This window comes from Sapajus apella, unplaced genomic scaffold, assembly GCF_009761245.1.
Source record: "Sapajus apella isolate SASKATOON/1434 unplaced genomic scaffold, GSC_monkey_1.0 scaffold68, whole genome shotgun sequence".
NCBI lineage: Eukaryota > Metazoa > Chordata > Mammalia > Primates > Cebidae > Sapajus > Sapajus apella.
In genome coordinates, this window is record NW_022437008.1 from 9,930,232 (window position 1) to 9,955,948 (window position 25,717).

Genomic DNA, 25,717 nt, shown 5'->3' on the forward strand with positions numbered 1-25,717 from the left:
CCGAGAGTCCCCCTTGTTGAATCAGTGAAGTTAGAGCAGGAGCTGGGCAGGAAGTTGGTTTCCAGCTTGGCAAAGTCTCTGAACCTCAGCTTTCCTTCCAGGAGAATGGGATAACAAGTTCAGCTCCCTCCCATCAGAGGCTTCTGGATGGCTCCAGTGAGAAAGCCTAAGGGACCCAGCTTTAAGAAGGATTCATCAGATCGTGTGGGCCAGCCCCCGTGGTTCAAACTCCATTGAACTGGCCGTGTCTCCAGCTGTTTTCTCAGAAGAAGCCCTGAGACAAAGATGCAAACGGGGGCGGTTTTTGCAGGAGGTAGTCCCAGGGAATGCCAGGGGATAATGGGGAGGTGGGGAAAGAAAGGAACCTGTGCAAGGCGGCCAAAAAGTACACTGCACCGAGGACACCAGGCCTGAGTCCCACTGGAAACTCTAAGACCCTGAGCGGGACTCCCAGAAGCTGCCCCATCCAGGGAGAGGGGAGACTGCTGCCTACCCACCAGTCCCCATTCCATCACTGGCTGAGGGCTGCTCCAGAGGTGTTAACTCCCTGGCATGTGTGCTTGCCCCCATGGCAGGCCAGACACACACCAGTGACAAAGGACACCCCAAGGCAGAGTTGTGGAGGCTGGCATAAGGTAGCCTTATCCTTCGAGGTAAGTGGCTGCCGAGGGGTACGGACAGTGTCTGCTATCTCCGCCTAATAAAAAAGTGTTGGCTGGGCACCATGGCTCATGCGCATAATCCCAGCACTTTGGGAAACTGAGGCGGGCAGGATCGCTTGAGGTCAGGAGTTAGAGACCAGTGTGGCGGACATGAGGAAACCTTATCTCTACTCAAAATACAAAAATTAGCCAGGCGTGGTGGTGGGCGCCTGTAATCCCAGCTACTCGGGAGGCTGCGGCATGATAATCGCTTGAACCTGGGAGGCAGAGGTTGCAGGGAGCAGAGATTGCACCACTGCACTCCAGCCTGGGCAACAGAACAAGACTCCATCTCAAAAAAATAAAAGGTCAAAAAGCAAAGACGGAACCTGATTCTCTTTCAGGAGACAACCCCCAGGCTGTCTGCTCTCCAGAGAAGCTCGGAACCTGGCTGATCATAGAAAACTGGAGATAGCGCCAAGGCCTCTGCCCTGCACCTCCCACCCTGCCTCTCTCGCTCTCATGTAGAGCCTGCCATGAGCACAGATGCACCAGCAGCAGAGCTAACTGGTGTGGGGTGACAAGAAAGGGTAGCCTCTGAGAGATGGAGCACGTGTGCAGAAGAGGAGGCACGAGGTGGTGTGCCCTGTCCCCATCCCAGGAGACCCTGGACACCAGCCAAGCCTCAGAAACCCATCACCCATCGAGAAGCTCCTGGGAGCTTCGAAATGCCACATGCAGATGAAAACTTGTGTGCCTAAAATCCATTGAGGCAGAACCCTCAATGCTTTGAGCATCCCTCTCTATGAAGATTTTCTTACTGTGATATTCCTGCTCCCAGTGTCAGGAAAAATTATGTAAAAACAAAGAAAAATGTCCCTGCCACCAAAGAGTTTATAGTCCAGCAGAGGGAAAAAAAAGATGAAGGAAGTAAGACCAACATCAAGCGTGAAACGTCGTCTTCCCCTCCTTTGCCGGTCAAATCTGGGGTCCTGTGCCTGCTGCATCCATTCGGGATATACTCATTGCTCTCTGTTTACGGGTCCTAGGGGAGTTTGGGGGTTTGCCTAGAGGATTGCAATGGGGTTGACATTCTACACAGAGGGCCCAACAAGAGAAAGTGTGTGGAAGGTGGATGTGCCTGGAGTCCGTGAGGACCAGCTCACAGGGCACACACGCCAGTGGCTTGAGGGCTCACCCTTGGCTCTGTGGCATTATAGCCCCCAAAGAGGACACTTTCTCTGGAGTGCAGGGCAGAGGGCTTGGCGCCGCCTCCAGGTTTCTCTGCTCAGCCAGGTTCCTAGCTTCTCTGGAGAGCAGACAGCCTGGGGATTGTCTCCTGAAAAAGAATCAGGTTCCCTGTTTGCTTTTTGACACTTTATTTTTTTTTTTTTTTGAGATGGAGTCTTGCTCTGTTGCCCAGGCTGGAGTGCAGTGGTACAATCTCTGCTCCCTGCAACCTCTGCCTCACAGGCTGCATTCTAGAACTGAGTTCTGGTCCTGTGTCTGCTGCTCAGAGGCTGCATGGACCCAGACACCTGACTTCCCCTGTCTGAGGACCTCCCGGGTCTTCATGCAAATCCTACAGGATTCTACATGTGACAACCCAGGTCACTATGCAAAGCCACAGACATTTTTAGGAGTTAGAAGGGAGTCAGCCCCAAGGATGCAGAACCATGGCTGTGAGTCCCAGGGCCTGCCCACAGAAGAGCTGGCACTGGCACTCCCATCTGCTCCTAGCACATTCCCCACCTGGCTGTGGTCTGGAGGCCTCCCTGCCACAGGAGGGACAGAGCCTCCTATCTCCCGAAGAATCTGCATGAGGATTTCCGAGGAAGCTGGCCTCCCTTTTCCACATCATTGCACCAGTGCTCCATGCATCCTATTTTAGAATGACTTTCTCTGCCTTACCCCCAAACCTTCTTAGTAGTGCTGGGAAAAAGTATTATATACAAACAGTGATTATAAAAATTATTTGTATATGTTGCTAAAACGTGCTCTACATCTTTATTTAGCATCATCTCCATGAAAGTATCTCAATCCACGAGACCTTGACACTGACTTTGCAGAGGCCTCCACATGCCCCCTTCCTCGGCATGCAGAGGTGGGGCAAATTCTACCCAGCCCACATCAGCACCTGGCAGGGACCTCTCTGCACCCAGCCTGGTAATCCCCCTTTTCCCTGGTTTTTTTTTTCCAGCATCATACATTATATTTAAATCTCTCCAGCAATACAAATTTCAATTTGGCCAAGCTCTTTAATATTAATAGTTGTCAATCCAAATGCAGAGTGCATAATAAAAAATTTAATCGAAACGAATAGCTCACATATTTCTCTACCTCCTAAATATAGTCACCAATTAGACAAAAGATTTGGTTATATAACTTTGTAGAATTAAAGCCACCTACTAAGGACCACCAGTTAGGGCTGAGAAAGCTACAATGCAGATTGCATTCTGTCCATTACTCTTAAAGAAAAAGCACATCTAATCCTTCCTTTCTTCCTAGGCACAAACAGTGAACGCGGGATGCACAGGCATGCAATTCGTGAGAGGTGTGAAAGCTAAACTGTAATCACAGTTACCCGGAGTGATAACAGGAGGGACTGGGGGCATCCCCTCTGTCGTCCTTTACAGCTAAAGCAGCAGCATCCCCATAGCCGCTACCCCATTTTGCAGACAGAATAACTGAGGCTCAGAGGCACAGTGCACACGCCTCAGCTTTCTACCTCCTCAGACACAAAATTGTCATGCGAAGAGGTTATTTTTGTTTAATATGAGAACTACGTTGTCGCTGGTTTCTCTGCTCTGTGCTGAGAACTCGCACGTCACCACTGGATCAGGGGAGCCGTGGTCCCCAGGACCTGTGAAAATGGCCACCGCCAGAACTCCTTCCAGGCAGAGCAGACACAAAGGCTGACTTTCCACTGTGAGGGCCAGGGGCCTGATGGGGCGTCCCAGAACCGCAGTTCCAGGGGCAACCTCCTGACGATCCAGCATTTTATAGAATTACTGAGCTGGAAAGGACCCTGCCTCTCCTATCAAACCCCATCCCCTCCTATTGCAGCAGCAGAAATAGTCCAGGGGAAGCTGAGAGATTTGATCAAGGTCATGGAGAAAGTTAGTGGCAGAGCGGGACTCGAACAAACCTCCAGACACACACACACACACACACTCTCTCTGTCTCTCTCTCTCTCTCTCTCTCTCTCTCTCTCTCTCTCATGCACTCAGGAATCGGAGAGTTCTATCAACTAAACACTGGACCGAGCCCTCGCCAGGCTCCCCCCATTGTGGTCATCTTGCCGGTACCAGGGGTATTTCTTTGGCAAATTACTCCAGGCCTCTTTTGTGAGCTGCTCTGGGCTCTGCCCTGAGTTCCATCAAGCAGGAAGTTTAAATGAAATGGCTCCCAAGTTCCTTAAATGGTTTAATAAAACATATACTGACTTCAATGTGCAGTTTATAGTGGCAAACGATTGCCCCTCAGTTGGGAAAAATGACCTCCAGTCGGCAATATTCCTTTCAGCTTCATGATCCTGGTCTGCTGTTGCCCATTCCCTCAACCCACTGGGCAATTCTTTTCCATAACAAGGTCGGCTGCAGCCACCGCATGCACTGCGGCCGAAGGTGCCCAGCCTGTGCCTCCGCAGGACCGGTTCTAAGACAAAAGAAATACCAGGCAGAGGACAGTGGCACATACAGAGGACAGGAAGGCTGCCTGGAGAGCAAAGAGACCCCAGGAAATAAATGTAGGAGATTCAGAGAGATTTGGGGAAATTAAATGTGGCATGAAATGGAAAGCGCTGTGTGAGTGTAAGATCCCTATTCAACACTACCCAGAACTGGGATGGACAACAGGTTAATCAGATTCGGGGCGGGGGGCGGGGGGGAGAATGCCTGCTCTTGGCATCTGCAATGGTAAGATCAGAAAACTCAAGGAGGGTACAATATGAATTTCTAAAACTCTCCCATGTTCATAACAAATAGCTGTTAATAACGTTTAATCACAAATGCCATTTCCGATATTTGGTGCTGAAAGGTTTTGCCTCATCTGAAAAGTACTGGAATTTGACTGCCAGAAACTGATGACCTTTTATCCTAAACTGTGCATCGAGATGGCTTGTTAAGCTCATTAGTATTATATGGTGAATTAGATTAGGCATTTTATGATTTTTCAAAAAAGGCTTTTTTGATATAAAAAAGCAGCAATTTCCTTTTTTGACATTTTTCATTTTTAAGGTAATAAAAATGGCACATGTGTACCATGGCATAATGGATTAATTAAGGAATATTATGTTTATCCTAACTCTTAACTGAGTTGTACATCTTCATAACTCACTCATAAAAATTAATGCATTATCTTATACCATGGGATGATAGATCTTCTATTTTTACCAAACCTGCTCAGAATACATTGTTCTAAATTGGATTATTCTGAGAAATAGTGAATGCCATATTCCAATATCATCAGCCCAAAATTAAATTGTTATTTTAAAATGTTACATTGTTATATATAAAATCTAAACCCTTTCCCTACTGTGGCTTTGAATTGCTGGACTCTTCTAGCTCTTGAAGAATCAAGCTACCCCACCACCTACCCTCACAGGCAGCCTATTTTATATCTTTCTTCATTCACAATGGATTTGTTGTTTAAAAAATACATGCATTGCATCAGAGAGTCACTGGACAATATTTTTGGCCATCCCTTTGTGTCTTGATGGTAGATGTGAATATAAAAGAATATTCATGCAAGATTCATAAAGGCCCCAGATTTCTAAATCAACAGATGAAAAATCCCTAAAAATAATAATGTCCAGATGTTGCTTATTTAAATGAGCTGTTGCCATTTAATGTTGCCAATCACAAAAGTGATAGAATTTGTGAATTCCAAGGTATTCATAATTTACAGAGGATTATAATTTTTTATCAAGGGAGCATCCAAGGTGATTAAAAATCAGTGATTTCAATAAATACAAATGATTCTTTCACAGAGGCTACCTTTATAAACTTGGCCTTGGACCACAAAGCCCACACTTTCATATTGTAGAGTCTTTTTCTTTTCTAGACTCCTCTTCGGCAGGGAATGTGACCTGCCAGGCCTAAAATGCAGATTATTTTTAATGTGCTACAACTTCAGAATTGCAGGGACTCTTAGAAGTCATATAGTCCCAATTTCTCTTACTGGTGAGAAAACAGAGCTCAAAATGTTTGACCCAAAGTCTCGCAGCTGAGAAGAAAGAAACTTCTAGAATCCAGCCTTCTGAGGTCCACCCCCTAAAATTTAGGTTCAGGGTGAGTATAATTCCAGGCCTGCTGGCATTACCAAAGGAGATTGGGAGAAATGGTGATTCCCAACCCCTTCCCACACTGGCATACCTGCAGGTCAGGGGCCTGGGAACCTGCACTTGAAACAGATTCTCCCAGCAATCCTGAAACCATCACTATAATATATTCCCTGGTCTCAAGTCTCCCAGAGGCCAAAAAAGTTTCTTTGGTGTGAGACAGGATGAAGGAGTCGGCACACCGTTCTTCTGAAGTTGACAACGATCTTTCAACAGCCCAGGATGCTGCAAGGATTGTGACCCCAACGCTACCAGCATTAGGAAACTCTCACACAAATGGTCAGCAGGAGACCTGTTCTTGAGAGGCAGAAGGGTACAGTGGCAGGCAGAGCCGCCCCGACGTGCACAAGCAGCCCTGGACTAGAAGTGAAACTCGGCTCCGCATTCTGGGCCATGTTCCCATCCTCCACACTGTATCTCAAAGCAAAGACAGGGTATGGCACCTCTGCACAGCTGGTGATGGGGTACGAGTCACAGGGGGACATCCTGGGCACACCTCCTATGGTCCACTTGTAACCAAGGGTTGAGTAACTCGGCTTGAGTCAGAGTATGTGGTGATGCATCTTGAATTCCTAATGGGCACCTGGAATTAGCCCACTATTCTAAAGGGGAGAGGATATGCCAGAGGCCCTGGTGGGATTCCTTAAAGAAGGGCATGAGGTTTGTGGGGAAAATTCAATGCGTGAATGGCATGGTGCAAGGCCAGGGGGCTCCTGCTGCCTGGCACCCAAGCTCCCATGCTGTACATATGCATAACAATACAGGCAGGTTCACTGCCTGGGCTGCTCACCTAGTCTTGAGAAAGGGTTACCTGAGGGAGAATTCCCCCCTCCCCCCAGCTCCTGGCCACCCTTTTGCTCAAGCTGTCATCCTCTCTACAAATCCTAACATAATCTCTGCATGCCTAGTCCTTCATACTCGTGCTACGCTGCAGAAAAACTAGAGTTCTGACCACCATTGGGAGATGACACCTGTGTCTCAGATGGGGAAAGAAATTCATCTCCCTTCTGTCAAAATGCATCTCCATCCAGAAACACGCCAGCCCTCTGAATTGAATGTTCTTTTTAAAGTTCAGTAGTAAAACCCTCAAGGGTTCAAAAAGAATTGACTTAAGATCAAACATGGGCCATTAAAAAAAGCACTTAAGTAGAACTTCTGTTAAACTGGATGTAAACTTTCCCCAACGTATCATTTCCAGGCATAGGAAGGGATTATATAGTTGATCCAGAAGGACTTCAGGAAAAAGGTGCCTGGTATCCATCACAGCAGTTTCCAGGCCAGCCTTTCCTTAAATGCATCTCATTTAAATTGAAGATGGAACTGAAGGACAGATGCTTGTGCAGTTGGACTGAGCTTCAAGACTCTTTGGAAAACATCTTGGAGGAGGAGGGGGATGTCTTAGGTACAGGGGAAGCAGCACAGTTCTGGCGACTGGAAGGGTCTTCCCCGGCTAGGGCCTCACGCCTGAGCGTGGGGTATATCACATACCTCACCAGGAAGCTCTCCTTCTGGAATTTATACTCTCACCTTCTCCTCTCCACTGCCGACACCAGCTATGAACACGGAGGCCCCAGCCCATGAAGGGAACCCAGGGCAATATGCAGATGACAGAGAGTGGTTCCTGGATCCCAGAAGGGCTAAAGGATGCTGCCATCCTCTGGCCACCATTAAGACCCAGATGCTGCTTGGAAGACCACACGCCCGTCTGTGCCTCCCTTCCTCTGACCAGAAGGCCCCCAACTTCTGCCCCAAGCATACTAGGTGACCAGGGAGAAGAACCAGCTTTGGCATGATGCCTCAGCAGAAACCTGCAGCTTTGGACACATGTGAGGCTCCCTGTGAGAGCAAGCTGAGAGCTGTCCAAGCCAGGTCTCCATGGTTAGAGATGACAGCCACAGAAACAAGACCTGGGCCCTGGAGAGATCCAACCACCCTTCACCCCAGCTAGTTCACAGAATCTTCTCCCAGACCCCTCTGCACCATCAAGAGCTACACCAAAGGGTTTCACCCAAGAGGAACCTCACTGCCCATTTTCCCCATGACGTCTTGGCCCACTGGACTTTGACCAAGAAGGGACAGCCATGGTAACATCTCCGGAGGCAACCAAGGGCTCTGAGTTCTGTCACCTGGACCAGGTACGGGGTCTGGGACCTGCGGGGCTGACAGGACACTGTTCTGCTCTTTTCCCAAAACACCACCAAGGACAAAGTCTTCCCCATGACACTCCACCACTGCCCTTACCAACCAGTGAATCCCACTGCCCTTCCACCTCCACTGTGCTGCTTTCCTGGGCACTGTCAGTCTGGGAGGTAGCATCAAATATTCATCTCTGAAATGGGATAATGACAGTACTTATTACATGAGGTCACTACAGAATTAAATGAGATCCTGCATATAAATGAGCACAGTGCGGCCGGGTGCGGTGGCTCATGCCTGTAATCCCAGCACTTTGGGAGGCCAAGGCAGGCAGATCACAAGGTCAGGAGATCGAGACCATCCTGGCCAACATGGTGAAACCCCATCTCTACTAAAAAATACAAAAATTAGCTGGGCGTGGTGGTATGTGCCTGTAGTCCCAGCTACTTGGGAGGCTGAGGCAGGAGAATTGCTTGAACCCGTGAGGCAGAGGCTGCAGTGAGCCAACATCGCGACGCTGCACTCCAGCCTGGTGCCTGGCAACAGAGTGAGACTCTGCCTAAATAAATAAATAAACAAATAAGCAAGCACAGTGCTTGACACCCAAGTATGCAGCTGATAGGAGCTAGCAGCTGCACACCCTGGATTTCCCCTCAAGCTGAGCTGCCCTGCCCGCCACTGCTCTGGGCTCTATGGAGGCCTCCAGACACGTGTGAGCTCTTATATGCAAGAAGGAGCCAGGAGTTCAGCATGGGAAACACGTCCTGAAGGACAGGGAAGGACTGGGAGCAAACACGGCCACCTCTGGCAACAAGAGTGACCAGGAAGCCCGCCTGGTTTGCCCCTCAATTGAAGAATGAGCATTCGCCATCCCTACGATTAAAAGTCTTGCCTTTGCTTCAGAGGTTTTCAAACATTTTTTTCTACCAATTTTTTTTCAAGTGAAAGTTTTCCAAGGCAGCTCCCTGTGTAAAACAGATGTGCACAGAATGACCCCGGAGGCAGGGCTCTGTGTGTCCTGGAGCCCCCAGCTCCCATTTCCTCGAGGTTTCTGCTTCATGACCATCGACTGGGAGGAGATCACATTAGACCCGCGCTTCTCAAAGTGCAGTCCCTGGGGCAGCAGCCATGGCATTGCCTGGAAACTTGTTAGAAATTCAAATTCTTAGACCCTACCCCATTCTGAATCCAAAAATCTGGGTTAGGGCCCAATGTTATTTTTTCAAAGCCCTCCATGCAGTTCTGACACCTGCTCAAGTTGGAGATCCGTGACGTTATCCCAGCCATTCATACCTTGGCTATAAGTGAGCAGACTGCTTTCCCACTCCCGCCCCCAATCACACTGTTTCCTGCAGGGCAACTCCTGATTTGACTGGCCTGGGAGGAGACCTAGACATAGGTGGGTCTTAAAAGCTCCCTGTGTTATAATCGATAACCAGGTTTCAGAATTACCCATTTAGTCCCTTGCTACTCAAAGTGTGATCCAAGGACCGGCATCATCCGCATCTCTTGGAAGCCTGTTAAGTATACAGAATCTCACTCCCCTAGACCTGCTGAATCAGAATCCGCATGCTGCCAAGACCCCCAGGGCTCTGTGTGTACATTCCTGACATCCTGATCTAGATCGTTCTGTTTAAGACCTACAAAGAAACTTAGACACCCACCCTTCAGGTAGCAGCCTGCAGTTGCCATGGCCTGAGGTTCTCCGATGTCACCCAGGCTGAAGACTGCAGATGGAAATCAGAAACAGCCTCCTCACTCCAAGAGCAGCACTCTTTCCCGGCTCCTTCCTCAACTCCTACGCAGCCTCCATCTAAGCATGCCTGCCTCAACCTGCCTCGCTAGCTTCTCTCAGCCTTCAGTCCCTGTAGGAGAGCAGGGAGGAGTCTCCCCTACCTAAGGAAGCAGGAGTTGACTTTGGAAGGTGAGAGCAGGGGTTTCTTTCAAGTATTCTGCAAACCTCCAAAACCTTCTCTAGGGAGTCTTCCACTCGTGTTACCAGAGACCTGATCATATTTGGGATGTCACATTTCTAAAATCATTGAAGTCATGTTTAAACACACACACACACACACACACACACACACACACACACACACACACACAGAGGAGCCTAGAGAGGAGAAACAGAAATTTGGTGAATGATTCGTGCATACGCCATACTTACATTTTTTAACTGTCAATATTGTCTCAAGTTATATTCTGTTAAGGAACAAAAATTATTCTGTTGAGTTCAGCTCACTCAAGAGCATAATTTTGTACTATTAACTGTTTTCAGACACGAAATAAGACACACACATCCACATTAGAAAAAGCATACTATTTTCCTGCGGTATGACAGGAAGAAAATACAAATGGCTTGGGGGTAGAGAAAATTCAATACACGCACCCTTCACGGCCACCTCAACAAATACACATGCCTTTACCTCCCCAGCTAAAACTCCCTCTCCTCTGGGCAGTGAGCCCCTCTGTGTTGGGGGCCACACCCCACTCACTAGAGCTGAGAACAGGGACCCTCAATAAATGCTTAGCTGCTCACCAGCAAGAAAGACTGAAAGGTAAGGACCATTGGAGCCAGAAGGGTCAGGGAACTCAAGGTCAAATGAATTTGTGGCCATGTTACCACCACCTTCTGGGCAACCAGGCAGGGAGAGACCAACACCAGGCCAAGACCCAAACTTCATGTTTAAACAGGAAAAAGAAAAAAAAAAAGCTGTAACAGCTATCCCTATTTCCAAAAATGTATGGGCATAGGTTATCCATATTTCTCCTGCCTCTTCTCAGGCACAAAGCAACTGCCACCTCCACCCCTTCTTCCAGCATTTATCAAGCACCTGCTAAGTACAGGCCCCTTGGCCCAGTCAGCACTGCACATTTTCAAGGATGAAATGCAAAGTCCAAAGTCATTCCTGTCTTCCTTGCAATGTGCTAACATGCCGATCACATTAGCGCCCTGCAACTCCGATAATCGCACTTTGCTTTGTGCAAAATGAATCGAGCCAGAAAACTCTAAGGGTAAGAGTCCAGCTCTGCCGGGCCTAAACCACAGCCAAAAGTTCATGAAAAACGCTGTTGTGCCTCACACTGCAGCCGCGTGAAGCCTATTGTTGAAATACAGTAGTTGCTGGGGGTTGGCGGGCGGGGGGAATGTCATGCATTCCCAAACATAAAAGGAGAACCACAATCTCTTTGCTTGAGATAGACACAAGACCAGCCATTTCCTAGAGCCCCCGACATCCCCTAAGTACTTGGAACTGATGGGTGACTTCCATAATGCACGCAAATATGTAAAATCAACTAAGACTTTTCTCCCCGTGGAAGAAAGAACAAATAACTATCCATGCTTTGTCCTCTGTATCAAGAAATATCAGAAGGTTCCTGGTACCAAGTCCACACATCCTGGCGGACAGAGAGGGTGGCGAGGAGGGGAGGAGGCAAAGAGAACGGATCACTCCCTCCTCAGTAACAACGCACCCACTGACCATCAGGGTCTGAGGGACAAAAGGAGTGCCCAAGACAGCCTCTGAGAGACGGGAGAGCAGGTCTCTACATTTGGGGGAAAAAAATGTTGGGGTGGGCCAAAGGGATCTACACTACAATTCACCCCAAAACAACATGCGATCCAAGGAATGAAGGAGAAAGAATCAATCGACAGGTGCCCTTGTAGACCCTGGCTTGCCTTCCTCTTGATTATGGAAATAATTCACTTTTTTAATGCAAGAAGAAGTTATTGATTGGTTTGGCTCTTCTTCTAATCCTGAGGAAATGCTGTGCATGATGACATGCCTGCATCCTAAAACGATCTCCTTTTTCGAGTTGAAAGCTCATCTTGCCATGCAACATAAGATGTGGGTCTTAGAATTTAAATATGAGAAGTAAAGGAAAGCCTAGCTCACCTACCATCTCCTCCCATCTTCATTCTTTCCCTCAATGGGCCACCTCTCCCAGTAACAACATCACATCTTCGTATAGTTACAATTTTTTTTTTCTCAACTAGGACCTGACTTCAGACTTACTAAAAACACCTGTGAGTCCCCTGAAGGCCAAGCAGTGGCTCATGCCTATAATCCTAGCACTTTGGGAGGCCAAGGTGAGAGAGGATTGCTTGAGGTCAGTGGTTCAAGATCAGCCTGGACAACATGGCAAAACCCTGTCTCTACAAAAAAAGTAGCCAGTTGTGGTGGTGCATACCTGTAGTCCAGCTACATGAGAGGCTGAGACAGGAGGATGGCTGGAGCCCAGGAAGTCAAGTCAAGGCTGCTGTGATCACACCACTGCACTCAAGCCTGGGAAACAGTGAGACCCTGTCTCAAAACAAAAAAAAAGAAGTCCGGGCCTGGTGTCTCACGCCTGTAATCCCGGCACTTTGGGAGGCCGAGGCAGGTGCATCACCTGAGGTCAGGAGTTTGAGACCAGCCTGACCAACATGGAGAAACCCCGTCTCTACTAAAAAAAAATACAAATTAGCTGGGCATGGTGGTGCATGCCTGTAATTCCAGCTACTCAGGAGGCTGAGGCAGGAGAATCACTTGAACCCAGGATGTGGAGGTTGCGGTGAGCCAAGATGGCACCATTGCACTCCAGCCTGGGCAACAAGAGTGAAGCTCTGTGTCAGAAAAAAAAAAAAAAAAAAAGTTCCCTAGAAAGAGCAATCTTCAAATGATTGTGTTCATTTAACATGGTAATGAGGAAAGCAGGATTTAGAGTCACATAGACAGGCATATGTGTCCTGTTTAGGCAATATGCGACTTGTACAAGTTACTTATCTTTGCTGAGCCTCAGTTGCTGTGTCTACAAAATGGATTGTAGAGGAGATTAAACAGATAAAACGTAAAGCGCTTACCATTGGGCAGGATTGGCACAGGTCTCCCATAAAGTGCCAGGTGTGATTATTTTAGGCTTTCTGGGCCACAAAGTCTCTGTCCCAACTACCCAACTCTGCCTTTGTAGCATAAACGCAGCCACAGACAACATATAAACAAACAGGAGTGCCTGCGCCAATAAAACTTTATGTATGGCCCCTGAGATTTAAATTTCATACTATTTCTCAGTATCATAAAATGTTATTTTTCTTTTCATCTCTTTTCAATCACATAAAAATAGAAAAGCCATTCTTAGCTCATCGGCCACATGAAAACAGGCAGAACCATACTAAGAGCCACCGCACACCCATGAAGACGGCTGCTAGCATAAAAACAAAAATGCTGGCAAGGGTGTGGAGAAAATGGAGGCTTGGCACACTGCTGGCGGGAATGCCAAAGGGTGCAGCCGTTATGGAAAACCGTATGGCAGTTCTGCAAAAAATTAAACATAGGATTACCGTAGATCCTGCAATTCCATGCAGAAGAATTAAGAGCTGGGTCTTGAAGAAACATATAAGCCCAAACAAATTTACAAGAAAAAAACAAACAGCCCTATCAAAAAATGGGTGCAGGATATGAACAGACACTTTTCAAAAGAAGACATTTATGCAGCCAACAAAAAAAGGAAGAAAAGCTCATCATCACTGATCATTAGAGAAATGCAAATCAAAACCACAATGAGATACCATCTCATGCCAGTTAGAATGGCGATCATTAGGAAAAAACAGATGCTGGAGAGGCTGTGGAGAAATAGGAACACTTTTACACTGTTGGTGGGAGTGTAATTTAGTTCAACCATTGTGGAAGACAGTGTGGTGATTCCTCAAGGATCTAGGACCAGAAATTCCATTTGACCCAGCAATCCCATTACTAGGTATATACCCAAAAGATTATAAATCATTCTACTACAAAGACACATCCACACGTATGTTTGTTGCAGCACTATTTACAATAGCAAAGACTTGGAACTAACCCAAATGTCCATCAATGATAGACTGGATAAAGAAAATGTGGCACATACACACCATGGAATACTATGCATGAGTTCATGTCCTTTGCAGGGACGTGGATAAAGAGGGAAACCATCATTCTCAGCAAACTAACACAGAAACAGAAAACCAAACACCACATGTTCTGACTCATAAAGGGGAGTTGAACAATGAGGATACATGGACACATGGAGGGGGAATCACACACCGGAGCCTGTCAAGGGGTGGGGGACAAGGGGAGGAAGAGCATTAGGACAAATACCTAATGCATACAGGGCTTAAAACCTAGATGATGGATTGATAGGTGCAGCAAACCACCATGGCACATGTATACCTATGTAACAAACCTGCACGTCCTGCACATGCACCCTAGAACTTAAAGTAAAAAAAATTTTTAAAGCATATAAACCCACGTTTACAGCAGTATTATTCACAATAGCCATGACGTGGAGGCATCCCAAGCATCTATTAATGGGTGAGCGGATAAGCAACATGGAGGCCTGGGTGTGGTGGCTCACACCTGTAATCCCAGCACTTTGGGAGGCTGAGGCTGGCAGATGATTCGAACTCAGAAGTTCAAGATCAGCCTGGGCAATACAGCAAGACCCCATATTTACAAAACACTTTAAAAATTAGTGGTGGTGTGCATGTATAGTCCCAGTTACCCAGGAGGCTGAGGCAGGAAAATCGCTTTAGCCCAGGAGTTCTAGACTGCAGTGAGCTGATGGTCCCACTGCATTCCAGCCTGGAGAACAAAAGTAAGGCCCTGTCTCAAAATAAAACAAAAGCAAACAAAAAATAAAATTAAATGTGGTATATACATACTGTATAGTGGAATCTTTTTTCAGCTTTAAAAGGGAAGGAAATTCTGTCACAGGTTACAATATGGATGAAACTTCAGGACATTCTACTAAGCAAAATAAGCCAGTCATAAAATGACAAATACTATATGGTTCCACTTATATAAAGTACCTAGAGTAGTCGAATTCACAGAGACAGACAGGTGCCTAGTGGATGCCAGGACCTGGAATGGGTAGAGAGAATGGGGAGTTATCTAATGCGTATTAAAGATGGGAGGTGGTGATAGCTGCACCGTGATGTAACTGTGTGTAATACCATTGAACTCCAAACTTTAAAACGGTCAAGAGAATAAGCTTTATATTATGTGTATTTTAGTGCCATTGTTTTAAATTCTTAAATGTAAAAGAAACACACACACACAGGCAACGTGCTGGATGTGAGTCACAGGCTGTAGCTCACCCTTAGTATAGGGACTTAAGAGCAACATAACAAACACCCCTAAAAAGTGGGTTGGGCGTTGGGGTCCTAGGAGAAAAGAGGACTCAGAGGTGACTGAAGAAAATTCTAAGATTTCACCTGTCTATTTACTAGGCACCCACTCTGCAACCAACCATCATCCAGGGATAGACACAGAAATAAACAGAGAAGCACCCTGGGCCTCATGACCCAACCCTAGCATCCCATGTGCGGCCATCCAGGGGAAGTCAACCTGGGTACATGTGCAGGAAAGCACTGGGGGCCCCGAGGTATTCCAGCCACTCGGGCATTCGCATGGCTCATACGTGGAGGTACGCCCTCCTTGGAGTGGTCAGTGATCTTGTCAGGGACAGAAAAGTTCAATGACTACAAGGGTGAGTTTAATTATATGTTGTCACTGACTAGCAGTGGTTATGATGGTACAATTACACATGTAATTTATCAGCAAGATACTTGCATACATAATAAACCAAAAGCAAAACATTAAATTTCAGTGGAAGCTAAAAATATAAAACTGGGCCATGGTGCAAAACAGCCTCACTTGTGAGGGGGTGGAGGAGAAAAGACACAGGCCTTCCCTCCCTTTTAAGGGCTGGCTGTCCCCACCCACCCGCCGTGTGTGACCACGTGGCATCCATCTCAGGAATGCGTTCTCCAAACACCAAGCAAATCCCAAACCCCCAGTGGTGTGTCAACAATACTCCTTCACAAAGGAATGGGATGGGGAAACTGGCTTAGGAAACTCACCACCCTTTCTGATGTTTCCTGAACTTGCTAACCAAGGCCCCAAGGGATGCTGGAAAGACCACATGCCTGGCAACGTCTTGGGGCTCCTAGCTCTGGTACGAGACTGAGGGGAAAAGTCTATCTGAAAATGGCCTATACTTTCATTAATATCGAATAAAGAGAGAGAAAGGGGGAAAGACAATGGAAGAGAAGAAATAAAAATAATAGCAGTGCCATGCTTTTATTAAATGCCTACTTTGAACCAGGCAGTGTTTTAAGGGCATCACATAGTGCCATCTACCAGGCTGTCATGACTGTTGTTCCCAATTTACAGATGAGAAAACTGAAGTGCAAGTCCCCTGACACTGGGTCAGACAGCTACTGAATGGTGGAGCCAGGGTTCCACCCCAGGAAATCTGCTTCCAAAGCCTATACCTTTGCTACATGCTGTCAGATGTAGAGGTCATTTATCATTCTTTAGTACGTTCCCACTGATACTGCTATGATGTCCATGGCACGATAATTTAAAAGTCAAGGGTGAGGTAACTTGGACCACTCTTATCACTGAGAATAAGTTTTTCAACAGATGGGTATATTGCACACACCATGCCAGAACTTGGGAACCCCACTCCCCAGAGCCTCAGCCTATCCCCTCAAGAGAGCTGACCTCATCGGGCTGAGCAGTGGCAAGTCCTACAGAGACCCATGTATGGCAAGTCTGAAGAGAACACATGAGAATCTCCAGAAGAACATGGAATACAGTGCAGATTGCAGAGGTTTGCCCCAGAGATGGACATCCAGTCATGTGGGCAGGAAGTCCTCTGAGCCTCATAAGTCCCTCATCCACATCCTACATTGAAAGAGAACATCTTCTCCTTCTTGACCTCCATGCCTTCAGTCCCAGTCATCTGTGTATGTGCCCTTGTGGATTTTTAAAGATGTTTTTATAACAGGGTAGTTTTCAGTTCACAGAGATTGTCTAGCACAGTCCTAGACATATTTTTTCTATTTTAAAAAACTAGACTAAAAGAAAATGTCTTGTTATAACTGATCATTAGATTTTGAAAATCAAAGTTTCAAAAAATGTTTGGGAGGCCAATGAATGAAGACATGGTAAAAGTGAGATTTCATTTGGATCAATGAGCCCAATATTCTAAGGTACATGTTAGGGCTTGAAATAGAGACCCATCAATCTACCCATTCATCTATTCATCCATCCACCCATCCACCCATCCATCCACCCATCCATCCATCCATTCGTCCATCCATGCATCTACACACCCATCCATCCATCCATCTACCCATCATCCATCCACCCATTCATCCATCTACCCATCCATCCACTCATCCATTCACCCACCCATCCCTCCACCCATCTACCCACCCATCCATTCATCTATCCGCCCATCCATCCATCTATCCATCCTCCATCAAAACACCCATCTATCCACCAACCCACCCATCCATCCACTCATCAATCCAAGATCCATCCATCCATCCATCCATCCACTCATTCACCCACCCATCAATCCATCCATCCATCCACCCACCCACCCATCCATCCATCTACTCATCCATCCATTCATCCATCCATCCATCCATCCACTCATTCACCCACCCATCAATCCATCCATCCATCCACCCACCCACCCATCCATCCATCTACTCATCCATCCATTCATCCATCCATCTACTCATTCACCCATCCATCCATTTACTCATCCATCCATACATCTACCCATTCATCCACCCACCCATTAAGCCACCCATCCATCCACCCATGTATTCATCTATCCACCCATCCATTCATCCATCTACCCATCTATCCATCCTCCATCAATACACCCATCTATTCATCACTCATCCCATCCATCCATCTATTCATTTATCCATCCATCCATTAATCTTATCAATTTATTTATGCATCTATACATCCACCCAGCCATCCACCCACCTACCCACCCACCCATCCACTCATCTATCCATCCATGTACTCATCCATCCATCCATCCCCCTACCCAGCCACCCAGCCACCCATCTAGCTATCCATCCACCCATCTATGTATCCATCCTTCCATCTACCCACCTATGTAACTATTTTTCCATCTATCCATCTAGTCATCAAAGCTTTAATGAGAAGCTATTGTGCATCAGGCATCATTTCAGGAACTAAGAAAATCACAAGGAACAAAACACACAAGGCCCCTACCCTCACCACTCTTACATTGCAGTAGGAGAGACAGACCAGAAACCAGTAAAAGAGTAGGTCACTAAAATGCTCGCTGCACCAGACAACACAATGGATTACAAATCTTCCTAACACAAGAGTAAATCAGAGTCATTTCCTCATTTGCTGCTATCATCAAGGATCAGTTGTAAAAACAAACAAGGGTGTCTCATATGGAAATGTTAACAGTACAAAAATGTATTCCCGGTGGCAGAATTATCTAAGGGCAAATACTGTAGGCAGTATTTTTATGACAGAAGCTTTATTTCTCATTGTCTATATTCTTGATTTAAATATACACATGTATGTGGGTGCACACGTATCAAAATTCAAGTGTTTCAATATAAATTTTGTATTCAAAATACTTTTCCTGATTTCAGTTGATTGCATATTTCTAGCCAATGTTGTAGCAACACTTTTTGTTCCAAATGAAAAACAAGGATTTCTCTCTCCATGTCTCTGTGTGTGTGTGTGTGTGTGTGTGTGTGTGTGTGTGTGTGTGTGTGTCTGTCTGTGTCTGTCTGTCTTTCTGCCTCTTTCTGTCTCTGTCTCTTTCTCTCTCTCTTTTTCTGTCTGTCTCTCCTATGCTCAACAATGTGTCTTACTCCTCCACCCTCTAGCCCTAAGGAGCTCAAATGCTCAAGATGCCTACCAAGCTGACTGGTACCAAGGGCAAAGCCCGTTTCTTCCCATTTATTTTCCTGTGGAAGGTCTCTGGGGCTGTGGGACCGCAGTGCCAGCTGAAGCCACATCACACAAAGGCGCTGAGATAGAAGGACAAACCTTCCCACTTTGATTTGAGTATGTAATTGTTTGAATACATCTCGCCCGCACTACAATAATGTCATCCTTGGTTGACACAGATTTTAAAGCCCTTTGAAAAGGTGGAATGTTATCAATCATGAGCGTGATTATAATGGGATTTAAGTGGAAGAAGCTAAGATTCAGGCCCTCGCTCGGGCCAGGCTCGTGACAGAGGAGGAGGGAAAGAGGAGGAAGAAGGCTATATTTCAGCCAAGAAAACGATGCTGTGTGCACTCTTCACCGGCACATCTTCTCTCCCAAAGCCGAAGACATCCAAAGAAGCATCATAGAACTCTGGCACTCCGGAACGAATTCCCCACATGCCAAAAATATCTGCTTGTGTTCCTACTACGTTAGACCAGTGGTTCTCCAACAGGGGCTGATCAGGGCCCCCAGGGGACATATGGTAATTTATGGAGCTATTTTAATTTTGCAATAGAGGATGTGTTGGGAGTGCGGTAGGGGGCACGTGCTACCAGCATCTAGTGGGCAGAGACCAGGGAAGTTGAGAAACGTTCTACAGTGCACAGGAGGGCTCTGCAACAAATCACTATCCAGCCCAAAATGTCAATAATGGCAAGTGTGAAAGACCCTGTGTCAGACCCAGAGAGGCTGGCCCACAGCTAGAGGAGCGGATAGGTCAGAGAGGGGCATTTCTGGGGAAGCAGCTTAAAGCTACTGCCGCTGGCTTGGCTACACCTCCGATTCACCAGCAGACAGAGGCAAGTGACAGAGGGGAGGGAAAAACCAAATTACTTCCTCCTTTGCCTTTCAGTCTAAAACACACCTTCCTTATTACGCATCAGAAGGGACTGGAGACCTGACCATTATTTTTTCTTCTGCTTCTTCAAGGCAAAACAACCCAGGCCCAACAAAAACAAAATAATCTCTCTGACAGATCACTGGGACGGTTGGCACTCTCTCCTGACAAATCACAACAGGGCCTACAGATGTGGAATTCACCCATCAAGCCCAGTCACATGCCCAGGATTACTAAGGCAAAGAATTGTGAATTTCATTAAATATGTTAAAGGGGAAAAAATCAGCTTTGAAAAATAGTAATCCTGTCTTTCAACAAAAATATTATAGGAAGCTATGAATTTGGTAGATCGGAATAGGGTGTTGGTACATGTTTTACTAAGGTAATATAATGGTACACTATTATTAGATCACATTAATCATTACTGTGCCAACGGCACTGACAGCCCCACTGAAAAGGATTGAAAGGCCTGGTAATGGATATAAATTACCCATTGTGTGATAAAAGGATTTTTACTAAGAAGGTAAGAATAAAACAGCAAATTTCTAATATAACTGTTGTGTAAAAACCAAAATAAAAGTAATCCACGGTCAGGAATATCCACAAAATCAGAAGTAAGCACTTTTCCAGGAAGATAAAGTCACAATAAAAAATATATATACAGTACAATATAAAATTAATTTCTGAGTGCATAATTCTGCTATCAATTTCCCTGGTTTACGTAGTGACCTCTGAGACTCGTGGTCAGGAGACAGTGGTCTTGGCTAATTACATCCGAGGGTGAGTTTACAGAGATATCAGGGGTAGCCTCAGATGAGGCCACTGAAGATATCAAATACACATGTCACCCTTTCTGTTGTATTTAAGTTTATATCAGCTCTCATGCTGACATAAACCCCGTCCCGGAGTTCATGATCTGAAGTGTGATTGCGGTGACAAACTCAGAGCTGCTTTGGGACAGGCTTTGCCCAAGACTGGGCCAAGCCGCCGAGTCACCTCATTGGTGAGTGATGGGGAGCCTGACCACAGGTGGAGCTTGGATGAGGTCACTTGGCTTCAGCAGGAGCCCTACCAGCTCTCAGCCCTGGATCCAGGCTGCTGGCTGGCAGACAGGACTCAGGGTGTCATGCAAGAGAGAAAGAAGTCACCCTTGTTGAGCTTTGCCTCATGGGGAAATCTGTCTGGAGACTAAAGAACATGTCTCCCATTGCCGGTTCACCCCACCCACAAGATATGGAACCCCTGCTACCTCCCAGACACCTGTGACTCTGGAAGTTTCTCCACAGCTCTGCACAGGGATCAGCAGCCCAGAGAAGGCAGCCTGCACTTCCCCACAAACTCACAAACAGACACCAGTTCAACAAACTACAAATCGATGGTCCTTACCAGGCAAGTCTTAAAGCAATGGGTCTCCCTCCTGGTTGAAGGATATTCTTAAAGCCGTGGTGGTCAGGAACTGCAAAAATAAGACCTGTTAGAAACTGTAAATGTCACACATGTCTACTTCAGTAAGTCACATAAACAGCATTCATCCAAAGTAACAATTTGCTGGGTTAGTTGAGCGCCTAAAAACCTTGAATAGCCCCACTGCCCCAATTCTTTGAGCAATTTAAAAAATGGGAACTATGTGACCTTTGCTGCAATGAGCCAAATTTGCTCAGCTTGTTTTCAGTGGGAAATTGCCACCTGCACAAAAAGAAGGGGGGTGGAACTTCTAACCATATCTTATCTTCTCCATATGGGACAGAAGAAATAAGAGCTAAAATTATAAGGGTTCTCTCTTTCTCTCTCTCTCTCTCTCTCTCTCTCTCTCTCTCTCTCTTTCACATGCACACTATCTCTCTTCTTTAGAATTCTCAAAGTGAGAAAGTACCCAACAATCCTTGCTTTTTCCCTGATTTATGGAGCCCTCTACAGTAGACCAAAATCCCACCCAAATTTCAATTGGCCAAGCCTGTTGGGTAGCCAGGCAGTAGCCAATGGATACAGAACAGGAATCTGCGACTGACTGAGGCTTAGAGATGTTGTGTTTGGCATCAAAGTCCTCTTTCCTGAACCCAGACCAGGAAAACAGTGGCCAGTGAGATTTTCTACTTCTTCATTCTGTGTTATCACTGAAGTAAGTCCCACGTGGGTGACCTCACCTCCTATGGCAGGCTCAGCAGTGATAAAGACCAAGAAGGTAAGCTGGGATGTTTATCTATGACAGCTGCAGAGCTGCTGGCTGGGGGGTAATCAAGGAAGCCCAGCCCAGCTCCCAGCTTGAGATCTCCATCCCACACCTCACTCAGCGCAATTCAGATTCTCATTTGTTTTGCCATGTCACGGAAGGAATGTTACCGGGCAAACATAAGTTCCCCTAATAAATTATATTTTACTGAACGTGAAGTTGTAAATTCTGATCACAGAAGCAGAATTTCACTATGGATTCAGGAAATCTGACTCTGCACATGGGAAGCCAGAAGACACACTTGGATGGCTGGTGGAAGGCCCAGCCCAAGAAGTTTGTACTGATGAACCACTGGCTTGCCACACTTCATCTAACTCCAAGGCTGATTTCTGGCCACCAAAAAGGTGTTTGCTGACTGCATGCTAGAAAAGTGTTTTCTCAACGTGCCACAGGGAAGCTGCTGTCTGTGAACACATTTCTACCTGTCTAAACTGAGACATCTCAACCATCTCTAACAAGGAAAGAAATTACATCCAGTGTCCTTCTGTCTGTCTCTCTTTCTCCCCTGAATCAGATGATCTTTTGCATTTTGGTGTTTTTTTTTTCCCTGTCACTCAAAATCTAAGGAGTGAGGAACAAATGTCCGATGCTACAGTTTCCAAGGTTCTGTCCTAGTGCTGAGCTGAACAGGTCCCCAGCACCCAGCTGGCTCTGAAAACACTTATTTGCTTTGCTCTAAGACCTCCTTATGTTTAGGCGGGGGGTTGCAGGAGATGGGAGACACACTCAGATTTTATATCTAGGCTCATGACTTGCAAAATTCTAGGACTATTCCCCAGGGGCCATTCACTTAGAAGCCCCATAAATTCCAATGACAGGAGGACACAGTGAGGCTTCATCAGGGGAACTCCCACGCCAGTTTGTCCGGCTTCATGCCATTGATCAGAACACCGTCTCCTGCAGTTGGCACCGGGGCAGTGATGGGTACAAACCCCTCAGGTTCTATGCTCTAAATCACAAAAGGCCCCAGCTCAAGCCTCGTGGCTACATTGGGGGCTGGGCTCTCCGGATTGATAAGTGGGCCTCTGCAAGGGTGTCTGACCCACGTGGGCAAGGTTAGCCCAACACGCCAGCAGGGCAGCTGACGAGTACAGCCTCGCCGGGACCTCAGGAAAAGAAATCGAGTTAGTTCCATCTGTGCCTTTCTGATCCAGTCTAAACAGGGGGAGGCTTCTGGTGTCTGATGTTGTTACAGTCACTGCGGGTCGGGGAAAGGTGACTGCATCTGACCACAGATGCTCTGGGGATGCAGGCTTGGGAGGAAGGGATGCACCAGCAGAGTAATTCTGTCTTCCCCAATGAAAGAAACAGCTCTTTTGGTGCAAATGAATGACTTGTATCTAGAGATAACACAGTCAGTGGCATAACTAGAAGCAGCCCTGGACATAAGGCCTCCCCTCGCCCTGCCCCCCACCACAACCCCAAGCTGAAGGGCCACCCAGGAGACCCTGCCCACGAGCCCAGTTTGGTGCAGCTCAGAGTAGGGGTGGGAGGGGTAAGATTGCAAAGGCAGCAAAAGCATGGTATAAACTCAGTGCGGGTTGGGTTGCCACTACCTCACCAAAATAAGGGAACCTCCAAAGGTGCTTTTCAGTGCTTAAAATTCCACCCACTGTACACTGATGGCTCCTGCTTCCCTCTTAAAGCACAGATAAGGCTCACACGCAGCCCTCCCCAGCAACATGGATGAGCTTAGGAGCCCTGTTCACTCAGTGGCTGGAGACTCCCTTCCCAGCACCAGGGCCTTGGGTAGGTCAGGGGCCAAGCAGGTCTGCCATGGGCTGCAGAAACCACCCATCGTGTGAAGGTCTCAGTCACCGGGACAAGAAGGACATCAAAGGCAGGGCACCAGGAGTGGGGCAAAGTTGGGCCAAGCCCTTAAGCAAGTGCAGACGGGGCCCTAGTAGCGACAGGGCTGGAGACCAGGGAGGGGCACAGAAGTGCAGCAGAGTGGATGCAACTTCCAGAATGGGGAGCGAGAAGGTCGGCAGGGGCAGAAGAAGCCTGAATGCCCATTTCCTGCATGGACTGGGCTGGAGTAGAGCAGGGAGGCAGAGCGCTGGGGAGTGAGGAGGGAGAGAGGGAGGCTTCCTGCAGTCAGAGTCCCTCTGCAGAAGGAGAGGGGAGAGGAGGGGTGGAAAGTTCTGAGAGAGAGACTTCAAAGGGGTAACGGGAGCACAGGAAGATATAGGGGCCACCAATCAAGCGAGAAAGTGGGAGGTGGTGTGGCAGCTCTGACCCACCCTGGCAAACAGTGGGACCATCCCGAGCCCACACACCCCCATCCCTTGTGAATTCCACAGGCAAGGCAGAATGCACTGAGCAGCCCCGCCATGTTCACTCAATGAGCCCCGATGAACACAGACCTACCAGCCAGCCCTGCCAGGGGCCCCTCTGTCCACCAAAGCGGGAGGCCACATGGGCTCCCCACAGGGGATGGGGCACCCTCCTCCCTCCCACATTCTCCCAGAGCAGCCTACACAGGAGCTCTGAAGGAGCCAGAGAAACCCTCCCTGAGCAAGAGCCCAGCCTGCCCAACTCAGACCCAAGGACTCTGAGGGAGAAGGTGATTGGCAAGTCAAGAGGTGAGCAGAGATGTGCTACCCCCAGCATCACCAAGGCTCTGACACCAGCCTTGAGTTTAACACAGAGCGGTCCTCCAGGCCAGCAAGTTTCCTGCCTGTGGGCACTGCACACCTGTCTCCACCCCTCACCATGACAACTTGGGGGCCATGAGAGCAGCCACGAACATCACCATCACTGAGGGCACAGCAAGCCCCAGGCACATGCAGAGGATGGTCCCGTACATGGGGAAAGGGTGGTGTCAGACTCTCCTCCTGGCCCCTACCTCTGTCTGAGGGCCTGGGTGGACGGAAGGAAGGGGAGGAGGGAAGTTAAGGCAGAAAGGTGGAAGGAGGACAGACAGGAGGATGGGAATGGAAGGATGGAAGGGGCCAGGCGTGGTGGCTCACACCTGTAATCCCAGCACTTTGGGAGGCCGAGGCGGGTGGATCATCTGAGATCAGGAGTTCAAGACCATCCTGGCTAACGTGGTGAAACCCCATTTCTACTAAAAGCACAAAAAATTAGCTGGGCATGGTGGTGCGCGCCTATACTGCCTGTAATCCCAGCTACTCAGGAGGCTGAAGCAGGAGAATTGCTCGAGCTCAGGAGGCGGAGGTTGCAGTGAGCCGAGATCGAGCCATTGCACTCCAGCTTGGGCAACAAGAGCAAAAGTCCATCTCAAAAAAAAAAAAAAAGGAAGAATGGAAGGAAAGATGGAGGAGAGAGGGAGGACAGAAGGGCAGAAGGATGGCGATGGATGGAAAAATGGAAGGGGGGTGGGAAAACAAAAAATAGAGGGTCCAAAGGTGGAAGAGAAGGCGAAAGAAAGGGGGAGGCTGGAAGGATGAAGGTGCAGACAGAAGGGTAGAGGCCAGGCGGATGGAAGGACAGCTGCAAGGGCCACTTCGGTGGACCCCGCCTGGCCCACGTTTCATTCTCCCCTGCAGGAGGTGGAGTGTATTCCTGGGGAGACACAGGATGACCCCTCCCCCAACAGCAGGAGCAGGGGCTTTCTGCCAAGGTGTCTGAGTGAGTGGCAATTGGGAGCCAGACAAACTACTTTCCTTCCAGAAAAAGAGCTGGGCAAGGAGGATTTGGAGAGAAAGCCAGTCCTGCTCCTTCGGCCCTCAGGCCAGGGAAAGACATGGCTAAGAGCTC

General features: G+C 47.6%; 1 protein-coding gene across 7 annotated transcripts in view; it reads right to left on the reverse strand.

The window, feature by feature from the left end:
* ZNF536 (zinc finger protein 536) overlaps positions 1–25,717 on the reverse strand; it is a 483,243-nt gene that overhangs the window by 401,916 nt on the left and 55,610 nt on the right. For all 7 annotated transcript variants that reach the window (XM_032249170.1, XM_032249167.1, XM_032249171.1 and 4 more), the window contains exon 2: positions 21,151–21,220. The gene's annotated coding sequence lies outside the window, so the exon portion shown is untranslated. The remainder of the gene's footprint in view (positions 1–21,150; positions 21,221–25,717) is intronic.